This window comes from Anabrus simplex, chromosome 2 (assembly GCF_040414725.1).
Source record: "Anabrus simplex isolate iqAnaSimp1 chromosome 2, ASM4041472v1, whole genome shotgun sequence".
Classification (NCBI taxonomy): Eukaryota; Metazoa; Arthropoda; class Insecta; order Orthoptera; family Tettigoniidae; genus Anabrus; species Anabrus simplex.
In genome coordinates, this window is record NC_090266.1 from 277921357 (window position 1) to 277933892 (window position 12536).

The window sequence follows — 12536 nt, forward strand, 5'->3', positions numbered from 1 at the left end:
TGTTAAGTGATGAGTCGTATTCCTGTGTAGGACAAAGTCATGGTCGGCACCATGCCCGCCACTCTGCTGGAGAAGGATCGACCCTTCGGTGTTCACACAACCTTATACCCCACTATCAAATATGACTACAGGAATGGTTTCGAAAATGTTGAAGACACAATGGCAAACCATCAGAATGTACTCAGGACTGTACACCTTGTTCTCATCTTGTTTATCAGCCCATATGGTATGTAAATAAGATGTTAGAAGAATTAAAGATGTGGCCAATGTTGAGAAAAGCAAGACTACGATGGAAACAAGAGGGGAGAAAGAAGAAATTGGAACAATAGAAATAGTACTGTACATTTTCCATTGTTGTTGTTGTTGTTTTAGTCATCCGTCCATAGAATGCTTTGATGCAGTGCTCCATGCCACCCTATACTGTGCTAACCTTTTCATTTCTACGTAACTATTGCATCCTACATCTGCTCTAATCTGCTTGTCATATTCGTACCTTGGTTTACCCTACTGTTCTTACCACCTACACTTCCTTCAAATACCAACTGAACAAGTCCTGGATGTCTTAAGATGTGTACTATAATTATATCCTTTCTTCTCGTCAAATTTAGCCAAATCGATCTCCTCTCACCAATTCGATTCAGTATCTCTTCATTTGTGATTCGATCTATCCATCTCACCTTCAGCATTCTTCTGTAACACCACATTTCAAAAGTTTCTATTATCTTTCTTTCTGAGCTAGTTATCGTCCATGTTTCACTTCCATACAATGCCACGCTCCATACGAAGGTCTTCATAAACAACTTTTTAATTCCTATATCAATGTTTGAAGTGAGCAAATTTCTTTTCTTAGGAAAGCTCTTCCTTGCTTGTGCTAGTCTGCATTTTATGTCCTCCTTACTTCTGCCATCGTTAGTTATTTTACTACCCAAGTAACAATATTCATTTACTTTCTATAAGACTTGATTTCCTAACCTAATATTTTCTGCACCACCTGCGTTCGTTCGACTGAACTCCATTACTTTTGTTTTGGACTTATTTATTTTCATTTCATCTTATACTCCTTACCCAAAACTTCGTAATTACAATTCAGCAGCTTCTGGAGATCTTCTGCAGTCTCAGATAAAATAACAATATCATAGGCAAATCTCAAGGTTTTGATTTCCTCTCCTTAGATTGTGATTGCCTTTCCAAATTCCTCTTTGATTTCCTTTACTGCCTCTTCTATGTAAACGTTGAAAAGGAGGGGGATAAACTGCAGCCTTGCCTCACTCCTTTCTGGATTGCTGCTTGTTTTTCCAAGCCCTCGATTCTTATCACTGCAGACTGATTTTTATACAGATTGTGGATAATTCTTCATTCTCGGTATCTGATCCCAATCACCTTCAAAATCTTAAATAGCTTGGTCCAATCAACATTATCGAATGCCTTTTCTAGACCTACGAATGCTTCACGTGTACCTACATTTCTTCTGAAGCCAAATTGAGCTTCTCCCATCTCAGCTCCAGCTTGTTTTTCTATTCTTCTGTAAATAAAACGTGTTAAAAGTTTGCAGGCATGAGATACTAAGCTAATGGTGCGGTAGTTTTCACACCTGTCAGCACCGGCTTTGTTGGGAATAGGTATGAAAACATTATGCCGAAAATCGGATGGGACTCTCCTGTCTCATACATCTTACACACTAAATGGAATAACCTTGCTATGCTGGTTTCTCCTAAAGCAGTCAGTGATTCAGAGGGAATGTCATCATTTCCAGGTGCCTTGTTCCTATTTTCGTCTCTCAGAGCTCTGTTAAACTCTGACCTCAAAATTGGGTCTCCTATTTTATCAGCATCAACAGCCTCTTCTTGTTCCAGAACCAAATTATCTACATCTTTACCTTGATACAACTGGTGGATATGTTCTTGCAATCTTTCTGCTTTGTCTTCTTTCCCTACAAGTGGCTTTCCATCTGAACTCTTAATATCCATACACCTAAATTTCTTTTCTCCAAAGGTTTCCTTGATTTTCCTCTATGCAGCATCTACCTTTCCTAGGACCATACAACCTTCGACATCCTTGCACTTCTTCTTCAGCCATTCTTCCTTAACTACCTTGCACTTTCTATCCACTTCATTCTTTAATCGTCTGTACTCTTTTCTGCCCTCTTCATTTCTAGCATTCTTGTATTTTCGTAGTCCATCAATCAGATCTAGTATCTCCTGAGTTATCCACTGATTCTTGGTTGACCTTTTCTTACTTCATAAAATTTCTTTAGCAGCCCTACTGACTTCATTTTTCATGGCTATCCACTCTTCCTCTATTGCGTTTCCTTCAGCCTTTTCATTTATCCTTTGTGCAACGTGTTCCTTGAAACAATACCTCACACACTTTTCTTTCAAATTGTCTAGATCCCACCTTTTTGCATGCTTCCCTTTCTTCAATTTCGTCAACTTCAGATGGCATTTCATGACCAACAAGTTGTGGTCAGAGTCCACATATGCTCCTGGGAAAGTTTTGCAATCCAACACCTGGTTTCTGATTCTCTGCCTAATCATAATGAAGTCTATTTGATACCTTCTAGTGTCTCCAGGTCTCGTCCACGTATACAGCCGTAGTTTGTGGTGTTTGAACCAAGTATTGGCAAGGACTAAATTATGATCAGTGCAGAATTCAACCAGCCGAGTTCCTCCTTCTTTCCTTTGTCCCAGTCCGAATTCTCCTACTGTATTACCTTCTCCTCCTTGGCCTACCACTGCATTCCAGTCTCCCATTGCAATTAGATTCTAGTCACCTTTTACATATTGTATTAAATCTTCTATCTATTCATATATTCTTTCGACTTCCTCATCATCCGCTGAACTAGTAGGCATATAGACCTGCACTATTGTGGTGGGCATTGGTTTGGTGTCTATCTTGACGACAATAATTCTTTCACTACGCTGGTCGTAGGAGCTTACCCGATGCCCTATTTTCTAATTCATTATTAAACCAACTCCTGCATTTCCCCTGTTTGATTTTGTGTTGATAATTCGGTAGCCCCTGACCAAAAATTCTGTTCTTCCCGCCAACGTATTTCACTTATACCAACAACATCCAACTTTAGTCTATCCATCACCCTTTTCAGACTCTCTAACCTACCACAACGATTCAAACTTCTAACATTCCACGCTCCGACTCGCAGAATGTCAGTATCCATCTTCCTGATGATCGTCCTATCTCGTGTAGTCCCCACCCGGAGATCCGAATGGGGGACTAGTTTACCTACGGAATATTTTATCCGAGAGGAAGCCATCAGCAGTACATCATTCATACAGAGAGAGCTGCATGTCCTCGGGAGTTAGTTACGGCTTAGTTTCCCGTTGCTTTCAGCCATGTAGCAGTATCAACACAGCTAAGCCATGTTGACTATTATTACAACGTCATATCAGTCAGTCATCTAGACTGCCGCCTTGCAACTTACGAAAGGCTGCTACCCCCCTTTTCCATTAACAACCACTTATTTTGATGCTAACTACACGTATTCATCGTATTACTTTCCTTCATTGATCTTCTGTATTATTTTACTTATTAGAGCAGTCATACACCACGTCCTTCTCAGCGACATTTGAATTATTGTATGTGGGTTAGTGTACGAACGTCCTACCTCGTGAACCATGGGCAACAGCTGAGTGACTAGTAACTGGTCACGAGAGTCGGGATAACGGTTGCTATTGAACAGGAGTGGGCATATCGGCAATATTTTGATTCATGGACCTCCTTGTCATCAAGGCGGCTAGAACTGTACAATCCATCGGTAGTCTCTGCTCCGGTAGAGGACAGATCCTTAATCGGACTATCTGTAAACAGAGTAGAAACTGCTCCACAGAATTTACCGAGCGCAGAACACTTTAAGCAAGATTCGGACCCGTGGGAGTAACGGACTCCCACTTCCAGTTCAATTTCGAAGCTCTCCTTGGAAACAATTTGACCAAGAAACGTAATTCTGTGGGGGGTTGTCAATATTAATGAAGCTTATGGAAGAAAGAAAGCAGAACTGGCTGTTTTAGCAAAGAGGATGGGTCAAGATACGTTAGGAGTTAATGAAAAAAAATGAAATGTCGTATCGCTTTTAGTGCCGGGAGTGTCCGAGGACAGGTTGGGCTCGCCAGGTGCAGGTCTTTTTATTTGACACTAGTAGGCGACCTGCGCGTCGTGATGAGGATGAAATGATGATGAAGACGACACATACACCCAGCCCCAGTGCCAGCGAAATGATGGTTAAAATTAGCGACCCTGCCTGGAATCGAACCCGGGACCCCTGTGACCAAAGGCCAGCACGCTAACAATCTAGCCATGGAGCCGGACTTAGGAGTTAATGGTATTCGGGTAAGGGGAAATGAGGAATAGATAGGAGATTATAAAATATACTTAACAGGTGTTAAAAAGGGCAGGGCAAAGTGTGGATTAGGACTGTTCATCAGCAAAACTAATGCATGGAATCTAGTTTCTGTTCGGCACGTAAATGAGCGAATAATGGTTAATAGATTCATCTGTTGGAGGAAATAGCACAAGCATTCTAACAGTGTGTTCACCATGTGAGGGTGCAGATGAGGACGGAGCATTGAGTAACATCGAAGTCAGGGTCAACAGCAAGGATAGGATAGAGCTAATGGGTGACTTCAATGCGAGAGATGGAGATGTAACTGATGGATGCGAAAATGTGATGGACAAATATCGGGAATATAAGGTGGCTAGTAGGAAAGGGATGCGTATACGGGACTTCTGTGCTGGTATATGATTAGCAGTGACCAATACATTCCTCAGGCATCAGGCTATTAACCGCTGCACATGGGAGGGTAGGGGCACCAGATCTATAATATACCAAAACCGACTTTGAATTCAGGAAATCTGTTAGGAATGTATGGGTATTCCGGGAAATGTTTTATGATACGGACCACTGTTTCATCTGTGGTGAAGTAAGTTTCTCTAGTCCCAGGATAGAGAAAGTGAAATCTATAGTATGCAGACGAATATGGGTAGGAAATCTCCAGGACCAGGAAATTAGACAGAAAGGCGTGGATATGATTAGTGACAAGTTCCAAACATGGACAGTAAGCAGGTTCAGTCTATAGATAGAGAATGGGAGGCATAGACGAATGCTGTAGTAGAAAGCGCAAGGGGTACCTAGGAACAACTGTGTGTAAATATGTGAAAAAGCGAACATCCTAGTGTAATGATGAAGTGAGAGCAGCTTGTAAATGTAAAATGAAGCCGCATCAGGAATGGCTCCGAACAAGACGGGGAATCGTGCGTAGATGAAATAAACAGAGAAATACAAATAGTTGCTGAATCCAAGAAGAAGTCGTGGGGAGATTTTAGTAACAACCTGAATAGGCTGGGTCAAACAGAATGGAATCGTTTCTGGACAATAAGAAGGAATCTTAGGAAGGAAATGCATAGTGTTTTGGGTAAATCAGGTAAGCTCATAATGGATTGCGGGGAATCACCGGCAGGTGGAAGGAATATTTTGAATATCATCTCAACGGCATAGGAAATCTTCCCGGTGAAATCACCAACAACCGAGCTCATAGAAAGAGGAAAATGATGTAGGAAAAATTAAGCTTGAGGAAATGGAAAGAATGGTAAATAAACTCCATTGTAATCAAGCAGCAGCAGGAATAAATGAAATTAGACATGAAATGGTGAAATACAACGGGATGGCAGGGATAACATGTCTTCAGAGAGTAATATGATTAGCACGGAATGTTAGTGTGGTACCATCTGTTCAACAAAATAAATACTTGCTCTTATCTATAAGCAAGGGAACCGGAAGAATTGCAACAACTATTGTGGTATCTCATCGGTGAGTATATCAGGCAAGAGCTTACTGGCAAATAGGATGTAAACCAGAGCGATTCCAGGCCACAGATGGGCTGTCAAAGTCAGATTTTAAGTAGCCATGTATCAAAGAATGCTACAGGAAGAATGGATATCTTTTTATGTTTCACAGATCTAGAGAAGTCATAATTATGACGGAGTGCTAAGGGAAAAAATGGTAAGCAGAGAGAGAACTTTTTTACAAATGGCTTTACGTCGCACCGACACTGATAGGTCTTATTGCGACGATGTGATAGGAAAGGCCTGGGAATGGGAAGGAGGCAGCCGTGGCCTTAATTAAGGTACAGCCCCAAAATGTATCTGGTATGAAAATAGGAAACCACGGAAAACCATTTTGAGGGCCGCCGACTTTGGATTTCGAACCCACTATCTCCCGGACGGAAGCTCACAGCTGCGCGGCCCTAACCGCACGGCCAACTCGCCCGGTGAGAGACAACGGGAAACATCTCTGCTAAATTAATGGTTTAATACGAAACATATTAGCTCCTTGTTACGTTAGGCATAAAATAAAGGCTTCGTTTTCGATTCCTGTAACTGAAGGCAATTGATAGGTTACGAAGGTAGCTGTATAGCAAATGGATGTCAATTTATCGACGGGATGATGAATGCAATATCCGCCTGTATAACAGATGCATAGTGCCGGATACTGTAGTTGTAAGTTGAAGTTCGAATACCAGTCTCCACCATTGCTACGTTATTGTTATGTTTGGCATTAGTAGGCGTCCCACGACATCACGGACGAGTTGCCTAATTGACACCTAATGGAATAATGGAATAACCCTCCTCTGCGAACCATGTGACCTTGCCGCGGTGGGGAGGCTTGCGTGTCCCAATGATGCAGATAGCCGAGCCGCAGGTGCAACCATATCGGATGGGTATCTGTTGAGAGACCAGACTAACGAATGGTTCATCGAAAGGGGGGTAGCAGCCTTTCGGTAGTTGCAAGGGCGGCAGTCTAGATGATTGACTGATACGGCCTTGCAATAACACTCAACATGGCTTAGCTGTGTTGATACTGCTACACGGCTGAAAGCAACGGGAAACTACAGCCGTAACCACCTCCCGAGGACATGCAGCTCTCTCTGTATGAATGATGTACTGATGATGGCTTCCTCCCGGGTAAAATATTCCGGAGGTAAACTAGTCCCCCATTCGGATCTCCGGGTGGGGACTACACGAGAGGGGGCGATCATCAGGAAGATGGATACTGACATTCTGCGAGTCGGAGCGTGGAATGTTAGAAGTTTGAATCGTTGTGGTAGGTTAGAGAATCTGAAAAGGGAGATGGATAGGCTAAAGTTAGATGTAGTTGGTATAAGTGAAGTACGTTGGCAGGAAGAACAGGATTTTTGGTCAGGCGACTACCGAATTATCAACACGAAATCAAACAGGGGTAATGCAGGAGTTGGTTTAATAATGAATAAGAAAATAGGGCAGCGGATAAGCTACTACGACCAGCATAGTGAAAGAATTATTGTCGCCAAGATAGACACCAAACCAATGCCCACCACAATAGTGCAGGTCTATATGCCTACTAGTTCAGCGGATGATAAAGAAATTGAAAGAATATATGAGGAGATAGAAGATTTAATACAATATGTCAAAGGTGACGAGAATCTAATTGTGATGGGAGACTGGAACGCAGTGGTAGGCCAAGGAAGAGAAGGTAGCACAGTAGGAGAATTTGGATTGGGACAAAGGAACGAAAGAGGAAGTCGGCTGGTTGAATTCTGCACTGACCATAATTTAGTCCTCGCCAATACTTGGTTCAAACACCACAAACGACGGCTGTATACGTGGACGAGACCTGGAGACACTGGAAGGTATCAAATAGGCTTCATTATGATTAGGCAGAGATTCAGAAACCAGGTGTTGGATTGCAAAACTTTCCCAGGAGCAGACGTGGACTCTGACCACAACTTGTTGGTCATGAAATGCCATCTGAAGTTGAAGAAATTGAAGAAAGGAAAGAATGCAAAAAGATGGGATCTAGAAAAGTTGAAAGAAAAGAGTGTGATGGATTGTTTCAAGGAACATGTTGCACAAGGACTAAATGAAAAGGCCGAAGGAAACACAGTAGAGGAAGAGTGGAGAGTCATGAAAAATGAAGTCAGTAGGGCTGCTGAAGAAATGTTAGGAAGGAAGAAAAGATCAACTAAGAATCAGTGGATAACTCAGGAGATACTAGACCTGATTGATGAACGACGAAAATACAAGAATGCTAGAAATGAAGAGGGCAGAAAAGAATACAGGCGATTAAAGAATGAAGTGGATAGAAAGTGCAAGGTAGCTAAGGAAGAATGGCTGAAGGAGAAGTGCAAGGATGTCGAAGGCTGTATGGTCCTGGGAAAGGTAGATGCTGCATACAGGAAAATCAAGGAAACCTTTGGAGAAAGGAAATCTAGGTGCATGAATATTAAGAGCTCAGATGGAAAGCCACTTCTAGGGAAAGAAGACAAAGCAGAAAGATGGCAGGAGCATATCCAACAGTTGTATCAAGGTAACGATGTAGATAATTTGGTTCTGGAACATGAAGAGGCTGTTGATGCTGATGAAATGGGAGACCCAATTTTGAGGTCAGAGTTTGACAGAGCTGTGAGTGACCTAAATAGGAACAAGGCACCTGGAATTGATGATATTCCCTCTGAATTACTGACTGCCTTAGGAGAAACCAGCATGGTAAGGTTATTTCATTTAGTGTGCAAGATGTATGAGACAGGAGAAGTCCCATCCGATTTTCGGCAGAATGTTGTTATACCTATTCCCAAGAAAGCCGGTGCTGATAGGTGTGAAAACTACCGCACTATTAGTTTAGTATCTCATGCCTGCAAAATTTTAACACGTATTATTTACAGAAGAATGGAAAAACAAGTTGAAGCTGAGTTGGGGGAAGATCAATTTGGCTTCAGAAGAAATGTAGGAACACGTGAAGCAATCCTGACTTTACGTCTGATCTTAGAGGAACGAATCAAGAAGGACAAGCCCACGTACATGGCATTCGTAGATCTAGAAAAGGCATTCGATAATGTTGATTGGACCAGGCTATTTTTGATTCTGAAGATGATAGGGATCAGATACCGAGAACGAAGAATTATCTACAACCTGTATAAAAATCAGTCTGCAGTGATAAGAATCGAGGGCTTTGAAAAAGAAGCAGCAATCCAGAAAGGAGTGAGGCAAGGCTGCAGTTTGTCCCCCTCCTTTTCAATGTTTACATAGAACAGGCAGTAAAGGAAATCAAAGAGAAATTTGGAAAGGGAATCACAGTCCAAGGAGAGGAAATCAAAACCTTGAGATTTGCCGATGATATTGTTATTTTATCTGAGACTGCAGAAGATCTCGAGAAGTTGCTGAATGGTATGGATGAAGTCTTAGGTAAGGAGTACAAGATGAAAATAAATAAGTCCAAAACAAAAGTAATGGAGTGCAGTCGAACGAAGGCAGGTGATGTAGGAAATATTAGATTAGGAAACGAAGTCTTAAAGGAAGTAGATGAATATTGTTACTTGGGTAGTAAAATAACCAACGATGGCAGAAGTAAGGAGGACATAAAATGCAGACTAGCACAAGCAAGGAAGAGCTTTCTTAAGAAAAGAAATTTGCTCACTTCAAACATTGATATCGGAATTAGAAAGAGGTTTTTGAAGACTTTTGTGTGGAGCGTGGCATTGTATGGAAGTGATACATGGACGATAACTAGCTCAGAAAGAAAGAGAATAGAAGCTTTTGAAATGTGGTGTTACAGAAGAATGCTGAAGGTGAGATGGATAGATCGAATCACGAATGAAGAGATACTGAATCGAATTGGTGAGAGGAGATCGATTTGGCTAAATTTGACGAGAAGAAGGGATAGAATGATAGGACACATCTTAAGACACCCAGGACTTGTTCAGTTGGTTTTTGAAGGAAGTGTAGGTGGCAAGAACGGTAGGGGTAGACCAAGGTATGAATATGACAAACAGATTAGAGCAGATGTAGGATGCAATAGTTACGTAGAAGTGAAAAGGTTAGCACAGGATAGGGTGGCATGGAGAGCTGCATCAAACCAGTCTATGGACTGATGACTCAAACAACAACAACAACATGGAATAACAGTTTATATCTCACCGTAGTTGAGTTAACGACCACTAACGGTAGTTTTACAGAGCAGGAACATATATTTTCACGTTGAATACGAACCCTCAGCGAGCTCGTGTTTTCTGTTTTGATTACCGCTTGAAGTTTGAGAGGAACGGAAGCAAACAGAGGAGCAAATGGTGATTACTGAAACAATAACATACATCTCTATTATAGAATTTCATGCCTTTAAGTGTCCAGTCTGCAAGCATCCCCGAATTTACTAAAGGCTTCCAGAATTTTCTATCTGTAACTAGCTCAGTGGACTCGTGAAATTCCACACGCTTCTCTTCAAATTATTAGAAACGGAGTCTAGCCGACGTCATCTTGGTCTCCTTCTACTGTTATTACCATCCATGACCGAATCCATTATGCTGTTAGGTAACCTGTCCTCCTATATGTGTCCGTCATGAAGCACCAGCCCGTTTATGCGTATAGCTTCATAAATCAAGTTCGTTCCTAAATTAAATGAAAATGGAGTCTATATACCACGCTTTCCACTTCCTCATGGCTAATTTCACTGACATCATTGTCCTCCTCTGCATGAACTCGGTTGTTTCCGACGTCTGAAGACAGATTCCCTTTCACGTTGAGAACCAAACCCCAAACCCCATGGCGCAACAGCCCCGAAGGGCAATGGCCTACCAAGCGACTGATTTTCAGCAGAAGACCTGCATATTACGAGGTGTCGTGTGGTCAGCACGACTAAAACTCTCGGCCGTCATTCTTTGTTTTCCACACCGGGGCCGCCATTTCATCGTCAGATACTCCTCAATTGTAATCACGAAGGCTGGGTAAACATCGAAAAAGCCCTCAGATCCAGGTAAAAATCCCTGACCTGGCCGGGAATTCAACCCGGGGCCTCCGTGTAAAGGACAGACATGCTCCCCTACACCGCGGGGCCGGCTTTTAGGTTAGGAAGATTTTCAAAATATATCTTCCCCCCTTCCAGTGATTCACTAGGATCTAATATGAGTTACTTGATTTACCCAAAATACAATTCATTTACTTTTTCCATCCCCTTCTAACATATTTTATTACTGTCCCTTCGCTTGACCTAGCCCTGAAACCTTTCCTTGTCTTCTTCTTGGATTCAACAATTATTTATTTCGCTCTGTTCCTTTCATCTACGTACACTTCCCTGTCTGCATTAGTCCTTGTTTGGAGCCATTTCTGATACGCCTTTTACGTTTGCAAGCTGCCCTCACTTCATCTTTCCACCATGATGTTACATTTTTCCCACCTTTACACATATTTGTTTCTGGGCATTCCCTTGGTGCTTCTACTAGTGCATCAATGTGCTCCACCAATTTTCCTTCAGCAGCAGCAACTCATCATAAATATTCTCTCTATAGTGATAAGTACAAAATATCTTTGAAGTCTAACCTTCATCTGGTAATCTTACGAGACGCCGCAGTGTCAGGTGTTTGCTCTGAGAAGGATTTCTTTGAACACGACAGTAAATCTATTGATACGAATCTCACAAAAGAGAATAATCCATAATTCCTTTCGATTTCTCGGAATTTAGTCCCGCAATCAATAGGACAGAAAATGACTGCATAACCACTTCCGCCACACAAACAGCGGTTAGTACAGTGAAAATGAGAATTAAGAAGAAATAAATTGTTTTTACGGATATATGTTAGCACATTCCTTTCTTTCAGTTGTCGCAGAGGTGAGTAAATTGATAGGAATGTCAGACGATGGAATCTGTTACAGCAGAAGGGAGGTGGCCCGTCACGCTTACAGAGGGGATGACGTGCTTGGAGACAAGAGAATTGCGTGGTGAATTGATCCAAAATGAGAAGGGACAAGCATCTTGCAACAGAAATCATCAACATAAATATCCCTGTAAAGCCAATTCTCTCTATTTCTAAACAGAAGTAAGAATAACCAGCTGTTTAGTGAAAGCTAGTTTACTTGGCCCACGCGTTCTCTGCTCAGGATTTCAGACTAGAATTTCGATGCATCCGAACGGCGTGTACTTTCTTAAGTGCGAAAAGCTACAATGCTACATCAACAAATTCTCCATCACGTTAAATAACCCCTTGTCGGGAAACAAATCCGACATTCCATTGTCTCTTAAGATCTGTAGTGACTGATATTCAACACGCAACAGCAGTAGTTATTGTTGTTTTACCATCCTTTCCATTTATATAGTCTGAACTAGACGTGAGATGACATGGAATTGTCGCATTTAAAGAGTGTCAGATGTCAGTGATTATAGCCGAGGTAAAAATCATTTATCTGGGGAACACATTTTTTTGTAAGTTGCTTTACGTCGCACCGACACAGACAGGTCTCATGGCGACGATGGGACAGGAAGGAGCTAGGAGTGGGAAGGAAGCGGCTGTGGTCTTAATTAAGGTACAGCCCCAGTATTTGCCTGGTGTGAAAATGGTAAACCACGGAAAACCATCTTCAGGGCTGCCGACAGTGGGGTTCGAACCCACTATCTCCCGAATACTGGATAATGGCCGCAATTAAAGGACTGCAGCTATTGAGCTCGGTCTTGGGAACACAAGGACGACGACTAATTGACTGTGTTACCTAGGTCGGCCGTA